We start from the raw sequence: 22,027 nt of genomic DNA on the forward strand, positions 1-22,027 counted from the left end.
CAGAGAGGTTTTCTATGTACCTACTTTTTACCTGCTGATTGCCATCTAAGCCTGTCTGGATCATTTATGAGCTGCATACTATCAACTTGTTACTGGCTTAAATAAATCCACTTTATATAAGGATAAGACACTATGGTCTGCTTTTCCTTTTCTTTGACCATACATCCCATGAGCTGACATTAGGAGGAGTAAAAGAGGAAACAACCCCAGGAGGGGAATTGGGAGATCCCAAGAGAGCTACTCAGTGTACTCACAGGTACACAGGGAGATAAAGTAGACAACAGGAGGATCCATCCATATGTATATTCACCTCATAGGACGGCTAGAGCAAAGACATCATCCCATTTCATCTATCCTGGAAGGATAAAAAGCGTATTTGCCTGGATTCATTCAGGCAAATATAGAGGTGAGCACATAAGGAGACCATTTAGCACTCGGAGACAAGGAACAGAATCTTTACTTGCACATTTACCTTAAAGACTGTATTTTTATTTGTTTATTTTTAGCATGTGCACATATTAATATAGAGTACACATAGCTTTATATGGGTGCAACACAGGATTTCATTATGGCACCCATTAAGGCAATATTAGTATAGGTTTTTACACCATGCATGTCATTTATATGTAATATTCTATATGCATTTAGTGGTATAGTCACAGTTCATATTGGAATTTGATACACCTCTAAAGCTTAAGCTTAAGCTGTATATATTATATAGGAGCGCGGCGCTATCTTCCTTCTATCATCTATATACACTAGTCAAGAGAGTTAGTGCAAGTGCCAGCGCACCCTATACACTTTCAGAATTTATTTAACACCTTGATCCATAATAGCTCACAAGTATTCACTATAATTATTTATACACCCCTAAGTGAAAATGTCCAAATTGGGCCCAATTAGCCATTTTCCTTCCCCGGTGTCATGTGACTCGTTAGTGTTACAAGGTCTCAGGTGTGAATAAATTTGGTGTTATCGGTCTCACTCTCTCATACTGGTCACTGGAGGTTCAACATTGCACTCCATGGCTAGGAACTCTGAGGATCTGAAAAAAGAATTGTAGCTCTACATAAAGATGGCCTAGGCTATAAGAAGATTGCCAAGACCCTGAAACTGAGCTGCAGCACGGTGTCCAAGACCATACAGCAGTTTAACAGGACAGGTTCCACTCAGAACAGGCCTCGCCATGGTCGATTAAAGAAGTTGAGTGCACGTACTCAGCGTCATATCCAGAGGTTGTCTTTGGGAAATAGACATATGAGTGCTGCCAGCATTGCTGCAGAGGTTGAAGGGGTGGGGGGGGGGGGGGGGTCAGCCTGTCAGTGCTCAGAACATACGCCGCACACTGCATCAAACTGGTCTGCATGGCTGTCGTCCCAGAAGGAAGCCTCTTCTAAAGATGATGCACAAGAAAGCCCGCAAACAGTTTGCTGAAGACAAGCGGACTAAGGACATAGATTACTGGAACCATGTCCTGTGGTCTGATGAGACCAAGATGACCTTATTTGGTTCAGAGGATGTCAAGCGTGTGAGGAATATAAAAGGCAAGTGTGTCTTGCCTACAGTCAAGCATGGTGGTGGGAGTTTCATGGTCTGGGACTGCATGAGTGCTACTGGCACTGGGGAGCTACAGTTCATTGAGGGAACCATGAATGCCAAGATGTACTGTGACATACTGAAGCAGAGCATGATCCCCTCCCTTCGGAGACAGGGCAGTATTCCAACATGGTAACGACCCCAAACACACCTTCAAGATGACCACTGCCTTGCTAAAGAAGCTGAGGGTAAAGGTGGTGGACTGCCAGGCATGTCTCCAGACCTAAACCCTGTTGAGCATCTGTGGGGCATCCTCAAAGGGAAGGTGTAGGAGCGCAAGGTCTCGAACATCCACCAGCTCCAAGATATCTAAATCAATATACACCCTCCTCCTTTATAACCCCTCAAAAAGTCAATACTTCCTCCCTAGTGCAATGATATATATATTTATATATATATATATATAACCTTTTTGTGATATATTATAATAAATAAATTAAGTAAAATAAATTTAAACATAAAGTGTACAATAGAGTCCAACAAGTCAGACGAAGTCCGGAAGTGACGAAACGCGTTAGAGGAGTGACGTCAAGACGCACGTACGCAGACCGGAAGTGTCGCCGTGGCCATTTTGTCGCTTATCCACACATGGTTTTCTACAGTGTTTGGTGGAATTTGCTAAGAACCATGTCTGGAGCTGAAAATTTCTAATTTTAATATAAGTGATCAATAAAAAGTTATCCCTATGCTTTGAATATCAGTCCTGAGACCATTCTTATCTTTCTGAGGACCTTAGAAAAATATCTTTGAAAAGAATATGGAGGATTACTGATCCATAGTATTGTTAAAGCCTTTCAATACTCATAGAGGGTAATAGCATTTAGTACTACTGTGTGCTGGTTGATGGTATACACTGAGTTGCAGTGATCACAGAGTGTTCACAGTTTGATTTGTGTGATTATATGCACTATAAGAAAGCAATTTAGATTTAAATAATTTATTTATTTGGATTTTTTTTTTTTTGTTGCACAAATGTTTTTGAAGTGAATTGTGATTTTCACGGGGTGATTATTTTTGTTTATTGAGGTAATGCACTAGATTTTATATTTTTTACTTTGAGGTGCGTATTGGATGGAATAGGAGTTAATCCTTCTATTGGATGAAAAAGTTGGAAAATTTGGGACTTTTTTGGACACTGTTTGGACTTTCTTTTTGGACACCTTTTTGATTTGTTGGACTTTATGTTTAAATTTATTTATTTATTATATATCACAAAAAGGTTATATTTAGCTCCAAGATATCGTCATGGAGGAGTGGAAGAGGACTCCAGTGGCAACCTGTAAAGTTCTGGTGAACTCCATGCCCAAGAGGATTAAAGAAGTGCTGGAAAATAATGGTGGACACCCCAAATATTGACACTTAGGACACTGTTATGCAAGCTGTACACTCACTATGTCACATTGTAGCAAAGTGTCATTTCTTCAGTGTTGTCACATGAAAAGATATAATAAAAAATTTACAAAAATGTGAGGGGTGTACTCACTTCCGTGAGATACTGTATATAGAACACATTTCCAGGAATTTTAGGAAATATCTGTCCAAAAAGATACTTTAATATTTGTGCAATAAATTTCTTGTTTTTAAATATTTTTTTTTATAACAGTATAAGGATATTAATAGGTTGATGATTTTTGTTAATTCTTTGCACTTATATTTAATTTTTTGTAGCGAGAGGTGATTGTAGCCATATTAGTGCTTTTGTGGCAGAAACAATTGCACTAACAAACAAGCTTTTGGGGAGTGTCCCCTTCTTCAGGTCCAAGCAGTACTGATCACAAAGGTATAGCAGAATGTTAGAGATGTAGGAGATGGGGAAAAAAAAAAAGAACAGAGAGAAGACACCGCAAAAGCAAAAGTCATCTTCTTTATCTTTAACTTCATCTTTAACTTTATCTTCTTTATTTGCACAGACATACCATCAAGGAACATAAGGAAGATGACTTGTGCACACCTGTGGGACACCATTTCTCACAACCAGACCACACAGTGGGAGACCTCAATATTTTAGTTCTTAAAGGAAATTTCAAATCCATTCAGGAAAGAAAAACTTTTGAACTAAGAATGATAATTCTATTTGACACAAGAGATAACGGCCTGAATTTGGACATGGGATTCCTCAATCATTATCCAACAGTTTTATCACCTCAAGCATGACTACCTCTGTGAGTGTTGTCCCCCCCCCCCCCACTTTGCTTTTGCTGTGTCTTATCTCTGTTCTCTTCCTTTTTTTTTTTTTTTCATCCCCTACATCTCTTCTAACATTCTGCTATACCTTTTGTGATCAGTACTGCTTGGACCTGAAGAAGGGGACACTCCCCGAAAGCTTGTCCTCAAAATTGTTTGTTAGTGCAAATAAAAAAAGTATCACGGACAGTACTCAATTGTCTCTAACTTTTTGTAGTAAATTTTACTTTTAACCACAAGATGGCGCATTAGAGAAGTCATCAACACTCTTACCTTGCTATATCACCATTCATGACACAGCACTGAATGTGTTTGGCACTGCAACATGTATGCAGGGTTAACTATCTCCACCCTGTGTACTCTGCACTAATTAGGATGTCTGCTTTCCTGTTTTGTATAAAAAGGATGAATGGCAGAGTGTGTCTTGACCTCCTGATGATGCCATCTTTGACAAAACTAGTAAGGCAGAGATGGCACACATGCCACGATGCATACATGATTCCGCTGCAGTCATCTTGGATTCTGGAGTATAAGTTGTTTATATGATATGAAGTGCCTGATTGTTATCTTTTCATTGTAAGTGCATTTACCACATTAAATTGGTGTTTTAATCTGTCTTTTTTCTTTTTCATGATACTATATCCAACTGAGTATATATGCACAGTGATCTGATATAAAGCAGCAGTACTATCGTTTGGCATGTGGTATTGAGGAAAGCTGGATATCTTGGATTGATACACAAGCACTGGTTGACCACTCTTAATTGAGGGTCGTATGATTGTGGTAAGCCTCCCACTGTTGTACACCGAGGTGCTGTGTAGTTTGTCATTAAGACGTTTTGGAAGCATTTGGTATCCACATCTGTCATTTCCCTCAATCAAGAAACCGCTGCATTCACAGTTTTTGGCTTCACATTTGGATTCCTTTATATTTTTCAATTTGTGGTGACACATACGAGTTTGATATGTTTGCATTGCACTATTGTATTGCACATACATTTTAATTTATCTTAGTGCTGCACTATTGTTTTGTGATGCTTATTATACTATGTATTATGGTATCATGCTAGCTGCTGGTTTTTTTATATTCAACAGAGTCCTAGCGCTTTTTTTTTTTTTAAAGAGACATCCCAGTCCAACAAAAAGATATTACCATATAGCAAAGAGATGGCCCAGTCCAGCAGAGACATCCCTATATATTCAGCAAAGAGACATGCCAATCCAGCAAATAGACATCCCCATATAGCAGAGAGACACCCCCATATAGAAAAAAGGCAGTCCGATGCAGCAAAGAGAGAACATCCCAATCCAGCAAATGAGACAGCCCAATCCAGCAGAGACATCCCCATATATTCAGCAAAGAGACATTCCAATCCATCAAAGAGACATTCCCATATATTGAGCAAAGAAACAGCCCATTCCAACAAAGAAACATCCCAATCCAGCAAAGAGATGGTCAAATCCAGCAGAGACATCCCCATATATTCAGCAAAGAGGAATCCCAATCCAGCAAAGAGACATCGCCATATCGCAAAGAAACTCCCCATATAGCAGAGACAGCCCAATCCAGGAAAGAGTCACAGCACAGTCCCACATCCAGCAACATTGTCAATCAATTTACCATTGTGATGTCTACCAACTTGTCTCCAGACCAGTCCACAGTGAGCACTGAGCAGTCCTGCAGGCAGCCCCCTCACACTTGTATGCACCCAGCCCCCCTCACACATATACACACTAAGACTCCCTCACCTGTACGCACTAAGCCCTGCTCACATCTATGCACACTCAACCCCCCTCATACCTGTATGAACTCAGCCCCCCTCACAGTTAAACACACACATAGCCCTCCTCACACCTGTACACACTCAGCCCCCCTCACACCTGTACACACACTTGGCCTCTCCCCACACTTGTACACACTCTGCCCCCTCACACCTGTACGTACTCAGCCCCCCACACATCTGCATGCAATCAGCCCCCCCCCACACCTGTACACACTCAGCCCCCCTCACACCTGAACGCACCCAGCCCCCCCACACACCTGCATGCAATCAGCCCCCCCCACACCTGCATGCAATCAGCCCCCCCCCACACCTGCGCGCACTCGCCCCCCCCCTCACACCTGCGCGCACCCGGCCCCCCTCACACCTGCGCGCACCCGGCCCCCCTTAACACCTGCGCGCACCCGGCCCCCCTTAACACCTGCGCGCACCCGGCCCCCCTCACACCTACGCACACTTAGCCCCCTTTACACACTCAGTCCTCCTCACACCTGTACACATTTAGCCCCCCCTACACCTGTACGCACCAGCCTCCCCCTACACCTGTGCGCACTCAGCCCCCCCACACCTGTGCGCACTCAGCCCCCCCACACCTGCTCGCACTCAGTTCTCCACACACCTGCACGCACTCAGTCCTCCTCACACCTGTACGCATTTAGCCCCCCCTACACCTGTACGCACCAGCCTCCCCACACCTGCACACACTCAGCCCCCCTCACCCCTGCGCACACTCAGCCCCCCTCACAGCTGCGCACACTCAGCCCCCCTCACCTGCGCACACTTAGCCCCCTCCATCTGTACACACTTAGCCCCCTCCATCTGTACACACTTAGCCCCCTACACACCTGTACACACTCAGCCCCCCCACACCTGTACGCACTCAGCTACCACACAAACCTGTACACGTTCAGCCCCCCCACACCTGTACACGTTCAGCCCCCCATACCTGTACACACTCAGCTCTCCCTCACACCTGAACACACACACAGAGCTCTGCCCCCCCTGTACACAAACAGCCCCCTCCCTTCACTTTCACATACACAGCCCCATACTTGTAAAGAGGTCTTCCTAGTCCCAGCTCCAGTTTCCACAAAGCTGACAGGCCGCTGAGACACAGGGGAGCCAGTACAGGCAGCACATATGAGGAATGCACATGCAGGAAGCAGCCACGGGTGCCAGTAATGAGTGCATGTGAGTGCAATGACACAGAGCAGCTGTCGACTATTGTGTAGTGTTAGTGAATGTATACAGAGAGACCCCTTAGGACGCTAAGGTGCTCTGTGTGTCCCCCCTGATGGCAGCCCTGTGTCCAATTATCAGATCAAAAACCCAGCACCCAAGGAAAAGATGACAGCAGGTGGCAAGGGATGTAATCACTGCATTGCTGGAAGGTGGTAGTGAGTATATTGGGGAGTTTAGTTCTGCTTTAAAGTGTTACTAAACCTGGACCCTGCAATCACTATATCTGGTCTCCCACAGTACGCACAATTGTTTTAGTAAATATAAACTGCTAAATACCTTTTCTCATCAGCAGTTAGAGTAGTTTTGTGACTTCTATCAGTGTCCAGCCGAACACATGCTAAAGTTTGTAGGAGGAGTTTTCATTTTGGTTTAGGAGGATGCAGAACCCTGACCTCTGTCTGGGCAGTGCTGATTGGCCCTGTGCTGATCACATGCACTCTCCCAAGAAAAGAAAAAAACCTCCCTAGGCATACACACCAAACTAAGCATGTACAGAGAGACTCCACACAATGTCTAATCAGGAGATAAGAGGGGAACACTGGAAGAAGGGGAAGATCAGAGAAGTCAGGATCAAACTGCGGTTTTACACAATGCAGAGGATTAACCCCTTAGGTTCTATGGTGTGTATAACAAGCATGCAGCAGTGGAGAGGGTGAGTAGTGCCCTTGTGCTGCATCTGCAGTATATTGGAAATGCAGTTATATTTGTGTGTACAGCCTCTGCTATTCTTTAGTTAATTTTTTTTGGTTATGCTGCCATTTTGTAATCATTGTTTGCATTACATGTTTTTTTTTCTGAATTTCCTCCCCCTCCTATTTTATGTCATTTCCTTTACATTTTGTTTAAGTTTTCTCTTTTCCCTACAGGACACAATCCAGGGCAAGTAAAGCAAGTACTTTGTGAATCTTGGTAGCCTAGATGTCGTTGGCAGTCACAGACCCAGAGCAAGCTAGCGGCAAATTAATATTCATGAAAAGTCAGGAACCTTTTATCTATAATTGTCCATGGACACTGACTCAATTAACATCTTCAGAAGGAGCAGTAAATGGTGGCCATTTAGAGTCCTTTCATACCAATGCAAGCATCATGGTTTTGCAGGCTTTGCATTAAGGCAACACGAAAAAACATACCTGGACTCTTTTCAGTAATGCGGCGCACCACAACAAATTGTCATCAACATACATGTATTGTGGTGTCATACTATATGCATCAGGGTACCATTCAGAATGAATAGAAAGGCCCTGCAACACACATATACAGCACATTAATTTATATTTATGTAACACAAATGCATAGATATGGAGCCATTCAGTGAAGTCAGTGGAAGCCTATGCTTTTATTACATTACATTCTTCCTTTTAAAGCGATATTAAACCTCAAATAAAAAAATGCAATATATTGCAGCTTACCAATCATTAGATTTGGTGGCTGCATTATCTTTAAGTTTTAGATCTAACCAGTAACACACCTCCTGTGTTAGTGCCCCCACTCTGAATGAAGGAGTACAGGAGACACCTTTGGACAGCAGCATTGCTAGTCTGGGAGGAGGGAAATATTAGATGAACTAGCAGATTTAGATACACTAACAAATTGAAGATTGAATCTTGCTAATACGTTATATGCAGTTACAGCACACAGCTTTTTTCCATTTTGGATAAAGATTTTACATAAATAAAGCTTATGATTGTAAGCACCACTGTCATTGTTAAATGGTTTGTCTCATCTCTGTAACGGATACATTCTGCTGGAGACCTACTGTCTGGATCACCAGGTGAAAATAGAAGAAAGAAAGCCTAAAAAAAAAAAAAAAATAATGCAACCATCACATCTAAAAAATGGTAAGCTGCAATATAATAAATAAATGCTTTTAGGTTTAATACCACTTTAATTCCTTATTTGCATACACCTTGTTTGGACTTCCCAGAATGTTCAGGATGAATGCTGAATATCACGAAACTTCACATAATTGTTTTTCTCTGTTTTGGTTTGAGGGAAGAAGGCTTAGAAACTTTTTCATGAGTTTTTCCTTGCTTAAGTGGACCTGACCTCAAATACACTTTTTAAATTTTTAATGCACAAAATCACAATATATTGGCCAGTTATTTGGTAAAATGTAAAAGATGATGTTATGCCAAGTAAATAGATACCAAACATGACCTGCTTTAAAACTGCGCATGCCCGTGCAATGGCGACAAACTGCATACATTTTTAATATCCATAGGCAACGATTTAAAAGCCTTTACAAGCTACCATTTTAGATATTTTAGATTTACAGAGGAGGTCTAGTGTTAGAATTACTGCCCTTGATCTGACATTCGCGGCAATACCTCACATGCATGGTGCAACCGCTGTTTACATAACGGCACAGGGTCAACACTTGCTCACACAGGTGTGCGGGGGGGGGGGGTGCTTTGATTTTTTAAATTTATGTTTACACTGTCCCTTACTTTTTTGGATCACTTTTAATGCTCTATTACAGGAAATGCAAATATCCCCTATAACTTCAATGGGCATTGTCATATATTCCTTTTTGAGAAATCTGGGGTCTATCAGACTCTAGATATGTCCTCACATTATCTAATCTCACCAAGATTGATGTGATGAGATGCTTTCCCAATTTACAAATGGCGCTGTTTATATCCTGAAAAACTGAAGTGATGAAATGCTCGTAGCTTCCGAGCATCCAAGTGATGATTGGCACCATTCCAGTCTCCAATCAGCTCTATGGTCATCTGGCAGAAACACTGGCTGCATTCTCAGGTTCCCCAGATGGCACGGGACTGCCCGAGAAGGCCGTGGAAGGCAGCGGGGGAGGGGGGACATCGTCTCCCACTGCTTGTAAAAGCAATCCTGCAGCTAATTAGCCACTAAGATTGCTTTTACCTGAAAACTGATCGCCAGCTGAAAAAACGATACCAGGATGATGCCTGCAGCTGTAGGCATCATCCTGGTATAACCATTCAAAGTGATTTACCAGTACGTCGCTGGTCCTTGTTGGGTATATATGCTATGTTCTTTTTTTTGTATGCAGCCTGTAGGCCGGATGAAAAAACTGAAGAAATCTCTGCCAGAAAAAGTGTGTGGTATGCCCACCATTAGAATATAGCACACTGCATCCACCCACTTCTAATGGTGGGCACACATTAGGTCGCACGGTGCCAATTCCAAGATTATACAAATGTCTAAGTAGTGGCACGCTCTAACAAAAATTGTCCATGTATAAGTGGTACCCCATATGAAAAAAGGATGACACCAAGTCCCAAACTATCTTGCCACTACTCCTCATGTAGTCTGGGCATCCGGGCGGGCTCCACGTGACTATCTTTTCCCTCTTAAATCCGACACTTATAAGTATAGCCTGTTGCCCTCTCACAGGTCTTATACATCTTGACCCCATATCTGGCACACTTGCTGGGGAGAAATTGTTTGAATGTAAAGCGGCCAGAAAAAATAATGAGGGACTTATCAACGCAGATGTTTTGCTGGGGAGTATAGACATCTGCAAATTTTTGGTTAAGATGATTTACGAGAGGCCGAATTTTGTGGAGCCGGTGAAATTCAGGGTCACCCCGAGGATGACAGAGTGTATTGTCACTGAAATGCATAAAACACATTATACTCTCATATCTATGCCTGGCCATGGCAGCAGAGAACACGGGCATATGATGAATCGGGTCTGTAGACCAATTCAACCGCAATTCATTTCTTTTAGTAATGCCCATGTTGAGGGTTAGGCCCAAAAAAGAAATTTAAATTTGGAAACTGTAATGGGTTTCCATGCGAATGGTCTGGCAAGGTTTGAATTTGGGTTGGTGGCGATAAATTGTTGTGCATATAAATTGTATTGATCCACAATTAATGCGTACAGATCTTCCATGAAAAACAGCTCCAAAAAATTAAGGGGAGTAGTTAAATTTGCTCTTTCCACCTGAATTCCAGGTTGTGCAGTGAATGGGGGAAGTACGGGTGCTGATTCTGCCAACACTGCGGTTTTGTGTGCAATGTATCAAGTGACAGCGACACTGCACTTATTGGGGCAGAAGGAGGGGAGTAAGCGTAGGGGCTAAAAACAGGTGATGGCAGGTGTCGGGGCTGATCCTGCTAACGCTGTGTTTTTCGGGACACTATACTAATGTGAACGCTGTTATGGTGCTGATCTGATCAAAGATATTGATTTGTTCAGACACTATACTAGCAATTGAGGTTTATTGTGTATGAGCATGTTCCTGATAATCAAGGGGTTAAATGTGATTACTGGTCAGGAAGCAGCTACAGAAGCGGTTTGCGTTTCGGTGCTGCATTACTTTAACTGACAATTACATGGTCATGCAATGCTGCACCCAAATGAAATTTACAGCCTTTTTTCCGCCATGAATTGAGCTTTCTTTTGGTGGTATTTGATTGCCTGTGTGGTTTTTTTTTTTGCGCTATAAAAAAAAGACCGACAATTTTGAGAAATTTTTTTTTGTGCATTAAAAGTAAAAAAAAGTGTTTTTTTTTTAAATTGCGTTTGAAAAAATTGCTGCACGAGTACTATGTGACATAAAAAATTGCAGCACCCACCATTTTATTCACTAGGGTGTTTTCTTTAAAAATATATATAGAATTTGGGAGTTTAATTTAATTTGCTAGCAAAAAACACAGTTTTTTTTCATGTGAACAAAAAACTTTCACACAAATCAATCAATATACACTTATTAGGATTTTTTTTACCAAAAACATGTGGCAGAATACATTTTGGCCTAAAATTAATAACTAACTTTGAGTTTACTATATATTTTTTATAGCCGAAAGTAAAAAAATATAGTTTTTCAAAATCTTCGGTCTCTTTTTGTTTATAGCGCTAAAAATAAAAAGCGCACAGATGATCAAATAACACCGAAAGAAAGCTCTATTTATGTGAAAAAAAGGACATAAATTTGGTTTGGGTACAGCATTGCATAATCGGGAAATTATCAGTTGAATTAGTGCAGAGCCGAGTAGCAAAAAGAGGCCTGGTCATTAAGGGGGGGGGTAAATCCTTTGGTTAAGTGGGTAGTGAATACAAACTTGAGAAAGCGTTCAGAAAGCAGATTGAACATTATCATGTTAACATCTATTCATAGAGTAAAGAGAGCTGAACAAACATTCATATATGGCAATTGTAAATGGGAACTATATCCACATTAGGGTGTAAACAAATTGTATACATTGTTGCATTGGTATAGAGCAGTATGTGTTAAGATTGCCCTGTATATGGCTCCATCTATCTTCCCATCAACTCTGACCAGTTTCCCTGTCCCAGCTGAAGAAAAGCATCTGCACAACATGATGCTGCCACCACCATATTTCATGGTGAGGATGGTTTGTTCAGGGTCATGTGTAGTGTTAGTTTTCCACCAAACATAGCATTTTGCTTTTAGGCCAAAAAGTTACATTTTGGTATTATCTGAACAGGGCACCTTCTTCCACATGTTTGTTGTGTCCCCCACATAGCTTCTGGCAAACTGCAAACAGGACTTCTTATGGCTTTCTTTCAACAATGGCTTTCTTCTTGCCACTCTTCCATAAATAATAATGGCATGCAATGCCAAGCTGTGGTTTCTAAAGCGAGCAAAATCCTCTCTTGTATTAAAAGAGGTATAGACTCCAGAGAGAGATCATTCTACCCCTGTACAAATCATTAGTAATACCTCATCTGGAATATGCAGTTAAATTTTGGGCACCAATTCACAAAAAGAACATTGGGGAACTGGAGAAAGTGCAGAGAAGGGCAACCAAACTGATAAGAGGCATGGAGGAGATCAGGAAAGTTTAGAGGAACTGAATTTATTCTCTCTTGAGAAGAGGAGATTAAGGGGGGGTATGATCAACATGTATAAATACATCAGTGGTTCATATAGTGAACTTGGTGCCAGGGGCAGACTGACCATTGGGAAACTCGAGCAATGCCCGAGGGCCCGGGGTCAGTAGGTGGCCCCATGAGATGCCCCTGGTACCTTTTTCACAGGCTTTTTTGAGTTTGGGCAAGGACACAGGGGCCCCATGATCCCCTATTGCCCGAGGACCCCATGAGTTGTCAGTCCACCCCTGCTTGGTGCAGAGCTATTCACCCTTTGGTCATCACAGAGGACAAGGGGGTACTCTTTACGTCTGGAGAAAAAGAGATTTAATCTCCAATTTAATCTCTCTCACAGTAAGAGCTGTGAAAATGTGGACTAGACTCCCTCAAGAGTTGGATCTGGCCAGCTCAGTGGATTGCTTTAAAAAGGCCTGCATGCTTTCTTAGATACACAAAATATAACTGGATACTAACAGTTATAGGTAAAGTTGATCCAGAGAATATCCAATTGCCTCTCGGGGGATCAGGAAGGAATTTTTTCCCCTGCAGAAGCAAATTGGATCATGCTGGTTTTTTTTGCCTTCCTCTGGATCAATGGTGGGTATAGGATTATAAAGTTTTTTTTTGGTTGAACTGGATGGACGTTTGTCTTTTTACAGCCAGCTAACGATGTAACTGTGTAACTATATAAAGGCCAGATTTGTGGAGTACACAACCAATAGTTGTCCGGTGGATAGATTCTCCTACCTGAGCTGTGGATCTCTGCAGCTCTTCCAGAGTTTCCATGGGCCTCTTGGCTGCTTCTCTGATTAATGCTGTCCTTGCCCGGCCTGTCAGTTTAGGTGGATAGCCATGTCTTGGTAGGTTTGCAGTTGTGCTATGCAGTTTCCATTTTCGGATGATGGATTCAACAGTGTTCTGTAAGATGCTCAAAGCTTTGAGTATATTTTAAAACCTAACCCTGCTTTAAACTTATCCACAACTTTATCCCTGACCCCTCTGTTGTGTTCCTTGGCATTCATAATGCTGTTTTGTTTACTAATGTTCTCTAACAAACCTCCAAGGGCTTTACAGAACAGCTGTATTTATACTGAGATTAAATTACACACAGGTGGACTCTATTTACTAATTAGGTGACTTCTGAAGGCAATTGGTTCCACTAGATTTTAGTTAGGAGTATCGGAGTAAAGGGGGCTGAATAAAAATGGACACCACACTTTTCAGATATTTCTTTGTAAAAAATTTGGAAAACCATTGATAATTTTCCTTCCACTTCACAATTATATGCCACTTTGTGTTGGTTTGGCACATAAAATCCCAATATAATACATTTACGCTTTTGGTTGTAACATGACAAAATGTTGAAAATTTCAAGGGGCATGAATACTTTTTCAAGGCACTGTACATATACCATAGTTTGTAGGCACTATAACTTTCACACAAAAAAAAATTATTATACACTTTTTTTTTTTCACCAAATACATGTAGCAGAATACATTTTGGCCTAAATTTATTAAGAAATTTGATTGGAAAAATGGAATTCATAACAGAAATTCCATTTTTTAATTATTTGTTACCACTAAAAGAAAGCTTTTTGTGTGAAAAAAATAAACAAGTTTCATTTGTGTACAGTGTTACGTGACTGCGCAATTGCTGGTTAAAAATAGCACATTGCTGAATAGCAAAAAATGGTCTTGTCATGAAGGAGATAAAACTCTCCAGAGCTCAAGTGGTTAATTTACAGCAAAAGGAGAATAAAAATAGATATTACTCTTATACTGAAACAGCAGTAGCCAGGTTTCGTTTCTCCTGCTAGGAGCAAAGTGACATCTCATGATATATCTTTACTTTGAGCCTACTGGGAGGAATTTATTACTAATCATTACATTTGTCAGTATCAGATACAGTATGTTTGACTAAGATTTTATCCTTTTACACTGGAAAGGTCTGCAAGTTTTGAAAACATATGATGTTTTCTTTGTAGGCGGTAGTAGCTATTCAAGTATCGATTCACACTGACAATTCTGTTAGCACTGATCAAAGTCTCCACATAGTTACATAGTTGGACAGGTTAAAAAAAAGGCACAAGTTCATCTAGTTCAACCAATAGAAAAAAAATGTAGAAAACCTCCATATACACTTTCTTACACCCGCAGTTAATCCAGAGGTATCCAAAAAAAACATGATGCAATTTGCTCCAGCAGGGGAAGAAAGATGCAAATACTGAACAGTGGTGTCACTATGGGGGGGGGGGGGGGGGTGCGGACCGCACCCTGGTGACATTTGCCTGAGGGGTGACACCTGTCAGCAGGATCTCTGTCCCTGGCTGTCTCACTCCCACACACAGAGCGGAGTTCGGACCGAAGCTGCGTTTCCCTCTTTGGCTGTTTACATACACACAGGAGGAGGAGGGACACCGCTGTGCATATCCCACGATGATCTGAGGTCTTTACTAAAGAGGATATGTGCTGGGGGGGGTACTTTGGGAGGGGAAAGGACCTATGCAAGAAGTAAGGGTTGCATTTGAAATCTGACCTCCCACAAGAGCACAAGCCCTCTCCCCTTCTAAAGCACCCCCAGCACATATCCAACTCCCCACCTCTCTACTAGCACAAGTGGAGAGGGTGTCTGTACTGAGGAAAGGGGGGTCTATACTGATGGAGGGGGGTCAGTACTGAGAGAAGGGAGTATGTACCCAGTGAAAAGGGGGTCTATACTTAGTACTTATTACCCCTCTCCACTTAGTATAGCACAGACCCCCCCCTCCCTAAGTACAGACCCTCTCTCAGTACAGACCTCCCTCTCCACTAAGTACAGACCCCTCTCCCTCAGTGCAGACCCCCCTCTCTCAGTACACTGTGGGAAGGGGGGGTCTATACTTAGTTGGGAGGGGGGTCTGTACTGAGGGAGGCTGTCTATACTTAGTGGAGAGGGTTTTTTTTACTTAGGGAGAGGGGTCTATATTTAGTGGAGAGGAGGTCTGTACTGAGGGAGGAGGGTCTGTAGTTCTTCTAGCTATTGGACAACAATCTGTGTACTTGCAGCCTGGGAGTGATTGTTATTGGGTCAGGTTAATTGGGGTTTATAACCATGAGCTCTCCCGCTGGGCCTTGATGCCTTTTTGAACTCAGCATCCAGGGACCACGTGTCACTCAACAGAAAGGGAGGGGGGATTTGGAGGAAAGAGAGAGAGATAGAAGATGGAGGATCCTTAGCAAGGTGGGGGACCGCGTCCATCTCTGTATGCACAATTGCTACACCTCCCCCCTCAGGTGATTGCATAAGAGGAAACTGCAATTTCCCTCCTGACGCAACCGACACCTGCTGCTGGTTTGGCTGACCAGGGCACAGATCCATTGTGCCCAGAGGGTCACCGTGGGGTGATTTGGTACAACTGCACTGCGGGAGAACCAGGTTCCTTCTGAGAAGGGTGCTGTTCTCCCCAGCAACACTGGTGTGCCAACCAAGTGAGTTGTCGGGGGTGAGCACCAGTCGGCTGTGACTATCTGGATATCGTGGCAACTGCCGTGGTGCCCACCTGTTCACAAAACACTTCTGTTCAGAGGTGTCATATGCCAACATATTGAGATGTAGCTTCTTGTCGAGGTAGAGAATGAGATTTCCCTCTCCCATCTCCTTCCTCAGGCCCAGGACTACATCTGATCCGAAGGTAGTGGTGCCTGTGTGTACGGGAACCGGACAGGCGAATTCTGGAACTCGCTTTCCAAATGTGTCTACAAGTACCTTCATCCTGGATGAACAGTCCTCTTTACCTGCTAGCACCCAGGGCACCATTTCCAGTCTGCTAGATCAGTCACAAGTTCAGCTGAGCCATGATAGTTGCACCCAGGCATCTTACCGTAATCAACTGTACCCAAGACAGACATAACCTGCTTTTTGGCCTGGGGAGTAGGCCAGGCCATAACTGCCTCAGTCTCCCCATTCCCAGACCTCTGGGGGTCTCTTCCTACCGGTGGTTCCCAAGGCTGAACCACTAACACGCCCCTCTGACAGTTACCATTCTCGACTGTCAGACTAGGCACGGGCAGTTTGTTCCTGACTAGTGACAGGGGTCCAAGTTGCCCTTCCCAGACAGGGCCAAACACTGCAAGACCCCTAAAGTGGGCAACTGCACACAGTTCCACTCCACATTGTAGGTCATTCCTGACCCCTGGGGAGGTGGTTGGTGCGTTCTCAACCCCAACTAGCTTTCCCGTGAATTCAGGCAAACCACATGGGGTGATGAAGGCTGACTCGTCCTGAGCCTCCTGGGTTGGAGATGGTGGAGAATACCCTCTGCTCAGGTCCATGATGGTTAGACATCGGGCACCTGCCGAATGCTTCATTACCTCATGGATCCTGGGCATGGGGTAGGCCACAACCACAGGGCTGGCGCTCAGTTTTCCAAGGTCCTCACAAAGCCTGGTCATCTGATCCTGTTTGGGGACCGAGACTACCGGTGATGCCCAGACCCTGAGGGACCTCTGCAGTATTCCATCTGTCTCTTTGGCCCATTCAGTCTGCACCTCCTGTGAGATGAGGTGGGCCGAAGGCATGAGGGAAGTATACACCCTGCCGTCCAACTCATGAACAGCACAGTGAGCTCTCCCCGGGTTTCCCTGACCCCAGACACCATCTACCATAGGCCTTGCCAGCAGCTTCTGTACCTGAATGGAAAGGAAAGGTGATTGGAGCTGAAGGACGCAACTCCCTCTCTGAGGGCCGGCTATCAACTCCCTTGGGGCCCCTCGCACTTCCAATCCAGGTGTGTTGTCATTGCCCATGACATATGTTTGTCTGCCTGGTGTTTGGGGAGCGAATCTAAGCCAGAAGTAGTTGGAGGGGGTTTCCTCCCTGGCTTCAGATGTTCCCCATACACTTTGACAGGCTAGATCAGGTGACACTCTTTCAGTCCCCAAGCCCCCTGCTGGTAGACCATTCATTTCACTGTCCCCAGTCAAGCCATTGTTTATCTTTCTCAGCAGGGAAGCTCACAGCTAGCTTGCTGAAGTCCACAGTTTGATCACTCCTCAGTGCTGCCTTGGCCGTGGGACTACAAGTTCCAGCCGGCTGTTGTGTACCATGCAAGGACAACTGCTGGGCGGTTATCAAGGTAGCATCCTCTGCGCCGGAGCAAGGAAAAGGCCTATCCAGACCATACCTTTGCTCAGCACCCAGAGATTGTACCTCTGCCCACTTCATAGCACCATGGGTGACCCCCAACAATGAAAATGCATCATTATTATCATCATGACCATCATCATCATTATCCTCATCATCATTAACATTATCAACATTATCAATATCATCGTCATCATTATCATCATCATTATCAACAGTTACGTTTGTAACAGCAATGACACATGAGTTCATTACCTCCCCATGCAAGGGGATTTCCTCTCGTTCTCCAGCTGATGGAGAATCTTGCAACCCCACTCCATTCCCAGCCCCCTCCCTCTGTCCATCCACAGGTTGCCCAGACATTATCCCAACATCTGCACACAGTACCTTGGCATGTCCAGAGAGTTCCAGGGGGGCCGCCATGGTGTTCTTGGCAGGGCATAATAGGAAACGAGTGCCTAGATTAGTACCCAACAGAACAGGTGTGGGAATTTAATCCGAGACCCCCACCTCCCTCATCCCCCTTCCCGCACCCTAATCTATGAATACCTTTGTACAGGGTATGTGTGAACGGGTCCCCCAACTCCCGTGAGGGTAAGGAACTTTTCTGGGATGAAGTTTCTTTGCTCAATCACCTCTGGCCGAATCAAGGTGACTTCTGCCCTGGTGTCACGGAAACCAGTTACAGAGCGGTTGCCCACAGTGACTGGCTGCAAGCTGGCGGGGGTTACCCGCATCTTCCTGTGGACAAACAGCACTGAAGAAGAGTTGCTGGCCTGCTGGCCAGGTGATGTCATTTGCTTCTGCTCAGGACATTGCGTCCTGAGATGTCCGGTTTTCCCACAGGTGTAACATCTGTGGTTGTAAGTCAGGAATGGCTTGGCCCCAAGTACTGCAGGTGTTGGGTGAGGGGGAGCTTGACTCACCGGTGTAGGATGGGTTGCTATAGGTGATTTCCCTCCTTTCCAGCCATTTGGGGGAGCCTTCCAATGATCAGACACCCGCGTGTGGACATAGGTATCTGCCAGATCAGCTACAGCTTTGGCAGATGCTGGCTCTCTCTCCAAGGCAAACTGTCTGACGTCGGCCGGGCAGATGGGTAGAAGTTGATTTTGTATCATGAGATCCTCCAGAGACTCGCAGGAGTCCGCTTTCAGTCCTTTAGTCCACTCCAGGAATGTGGTGTGTAAGCGACTGGCCACATCCGTGTAAGAGTCCCCAGGTCCCTTTTGTAAGGACCTAAACAGCTTGCGGTACACTTCCGGGGTCATCTGGTACTTCCGGACGATGGCATCTTTTAGAGCTTCATAATCGTCATCCTGCCCCTCTGGCAATTCGACAATCGCATCCAGGGCCTTGCCTTGTAGCCCTGGTGTCAGGTACCGAGCCCATTGTGCTTGGGGCAGATGGTACTGACAGCAAGTTTTTTCAAATGACAGTAAATACATGTCAATGTCACTATCTCTCTGTCAGCCCCTGCTTGGCGTTCCGCATCCTCGTGTCAGTCGCTTTCTCAGCCTGGCGGTCAAGGAACTGCAAGTATGCCATAAGATCTGTCTCCATGATGCGTTTCAGGGCTTCCTGCATCTGAGGAGGGTCTCTGCTGGTTACAGGCACTCCGGTGCTGGCCTGCTCATGTTGTGGCGTGGAGGCGACATGCTGTGGTACTCCAGTGTCAGTCTCTGTATGCCCACCCTGCGAGGCTGTCTCTGAGCCACTGGGATCGAAGGAACCCCTTCATGGTCAAGTTCCCCTAGTTCTGGTCTGCTCAGATATCATGCTCCAGTAGGTCATGAATCAAATCTTCACGAGATTTGCGACGGATGTCAATTCCTTGTGAGGTACATTCAGTACTCAAATCACTTTTGCTCATTTTCCTGTATTCCGCGTCACCAGGCATAATTGCAAGCAAAGGTAGAATAGAAAGCAGAAAAAGGAATGAGCTGTTGCTATATGTCTCTCTATAGATAAATATAAAAAATATGCACCACTTGTTTCTAAGGACGGTTTCCACAAAGGTTACAATCTTTCAGTGCAGAGCTAATTCCTAACAATGCACTGAAGCTCTAATGCAAACTATCCCACATACGCTGCCAGTCAATATGTGACGATCGCAGTGTCAGACCCCAGCCCTTCTCAACAAACTTGTGACCGAAGGACTAGCCAATCTAAAACTGCGATGTGACGTGCGTAACAATGCCACGCCCAGCTGCACCCTGCACAAAGATCTTCCAGCTAATGGACCACAATCTGTGTACTTGCAGCCTGGGAGCGATTGTTAGTGGGTCAGGTTAATTGGGGTTTATAACCATGGGCTCTCCCGCTGGGCCTTGATGCCTTTTTGAACTCAGCATCCGGGGACCACGTGTCACTCAACAGAAAGGGAGGGGGGATTTGGAGGAGAGAGAGATACAAGATGGAGGATCCTTATCAAGATGGGTGACCGCGTCCATCTCTATGTGCACAATTGCTACAGGGGGTAACACCATGTTTTATGGCACCAGTTGACACCAACCCTAGTGACGCCACTGATACTGAATGTCCATTAATCAGATTTCAATGTGTTGAAGTGAAACTCCAGTTAAAAAAAGAAAAAAAAAAAGCAATAACCAGGCTAGTTAAAAAAAAGTACAGTAGCTCTCACTGCCATACTCACCTAATCTCTAATGCAGCAATGGGCAAACTACGGCCCGCGGGCCGTATACGGCCCGGCGGACCTTTTAATCCGGCCCGCGGAGCGTGATACATTGGCTGTCAGGATGTGTGTAGGCGGGGCAGCGTGACGAACGTGAGGGGAGCTAGGCTCCTCTCACAGTCCGCCCTGAAGATTGGAACGGCGCGGGATACATTGGCTGTCAGGATGTGTGTAGGCGGGGCAGCGTGACGAACGTGAGGGGAGCTAGGCTCCTCTCACAGTCCGCCCTGAAGACCGGAACGGCGCGGGAACATGGCGAGAGGAACGCGCGGAGCAAAGGTAAGTGAATTGACACAGGGGGGACTTGGCTTACTACTTGGGGGGGAATAGTACTATGGGGGATGAAATAATATGGGGAATGAATTACTATATGGGGGATGAATTACTATGGGGGATGAGTTACTATATGGGGGATTAATTACTATGCTTACTATGGGGGAATATTACTATACTTACTATGGATGACACATACACATCATTCATCTACTCTTGGTCCGGCCCCCGGGTCCAATATATGAACCCATTGTGGCCCTCAAGTCAAAAAGTTTGCCCACCCCTGCTCTAATGCATCCTTTCTATATATGCTTATCATCACAATACAGTAAGCCTGTTTAGGACTAGTACATTCCAGCACCCAGTCAGTGGTGGGACACAGACTGGATCCACAAAACACAAGGATTTTGGTAAAATCCTGGGACAGTCCCATAGAATCTGGGAATGTTGGGAGGTAGGAACAAATACAGTAAGACTGCTGGGGGTACGGAGCCTGCAGCATGTTCCATAGTGGTCTTTCTGTGTAATTGGAGGAGCAGCCAATCACATTACTTTCCATTCAACTTGGAACCCTGAAGCCAGTGAAACACTAAGCACATCTGTAAAGCACACTGCTGTATTTTATAAATGTGCAGTATATATATTTATTTTTTTAATCATCAGTATGACCATGGTTGGACTTCTGCCAAGCAACTTTTTCAGTTCTATTATTATGGGGGTTAAAGTATGAAATAGTGATTTGGTAATACAATAACCTTCCTTGGCCATTTTTCTATATTGTTTATGTGGTAGTTATTGGTCCCTTCGATACTGCTTGCAACGTCGTTAATTTCTGGCCCTGCACTCTATAAGAGCTTGTTTACACTTGCTTCAAAATGTGGCGTTGGACAGGCTTTTTTAAAGCACTCTCAATGCCAATCAAAGCACCTATCAAATAAAATGGTAAGCTTACAGTCAGGTTTGCACATTGCTTTTGCTTTAATTTAATTAAAAAAGTATACCCCATGTCGCTTTCTTGGTGCTTCAGAACATCTCAAAAGCTTCCATAGAAGCCTATGACAAAGCTCACTCACAGTACCTGCAGCTTTTGAGAGTCTTTTATTCAGCTTTAGCTTCGCTTTGTTTTGGAGGTATTGCAGGTGTGAGATATCCCTAGATGCACTGGGAAATCAATAAGTGAACCTGAAAGACATCATCAGCAGTCACTTGCGGTTCATGTGTAAACATTCTGGGAGTGGCTGGTGCAGATGTCACATCTGGTGTGCAGCGTGAAGCAGCAGGAAGGTGAGTGGGATTCAGAATGGAGTGGAGCAGC

The sequence above is a fragment of the Staurois parvus genome, unplaced genomic scaffold (genome assembly GCF_062004578.1).
Source record: "Staurois parvus isolate SC_StPar_1 unplaced genomic scaffold, SC_StPar_1.0 ptg000172l, whole genome shotgun sequence".
NCBI lineage: Eukaryota > Metazoa > Chordata > Amphibia > Anura > Ranidae > Staurois > Staurois parvus.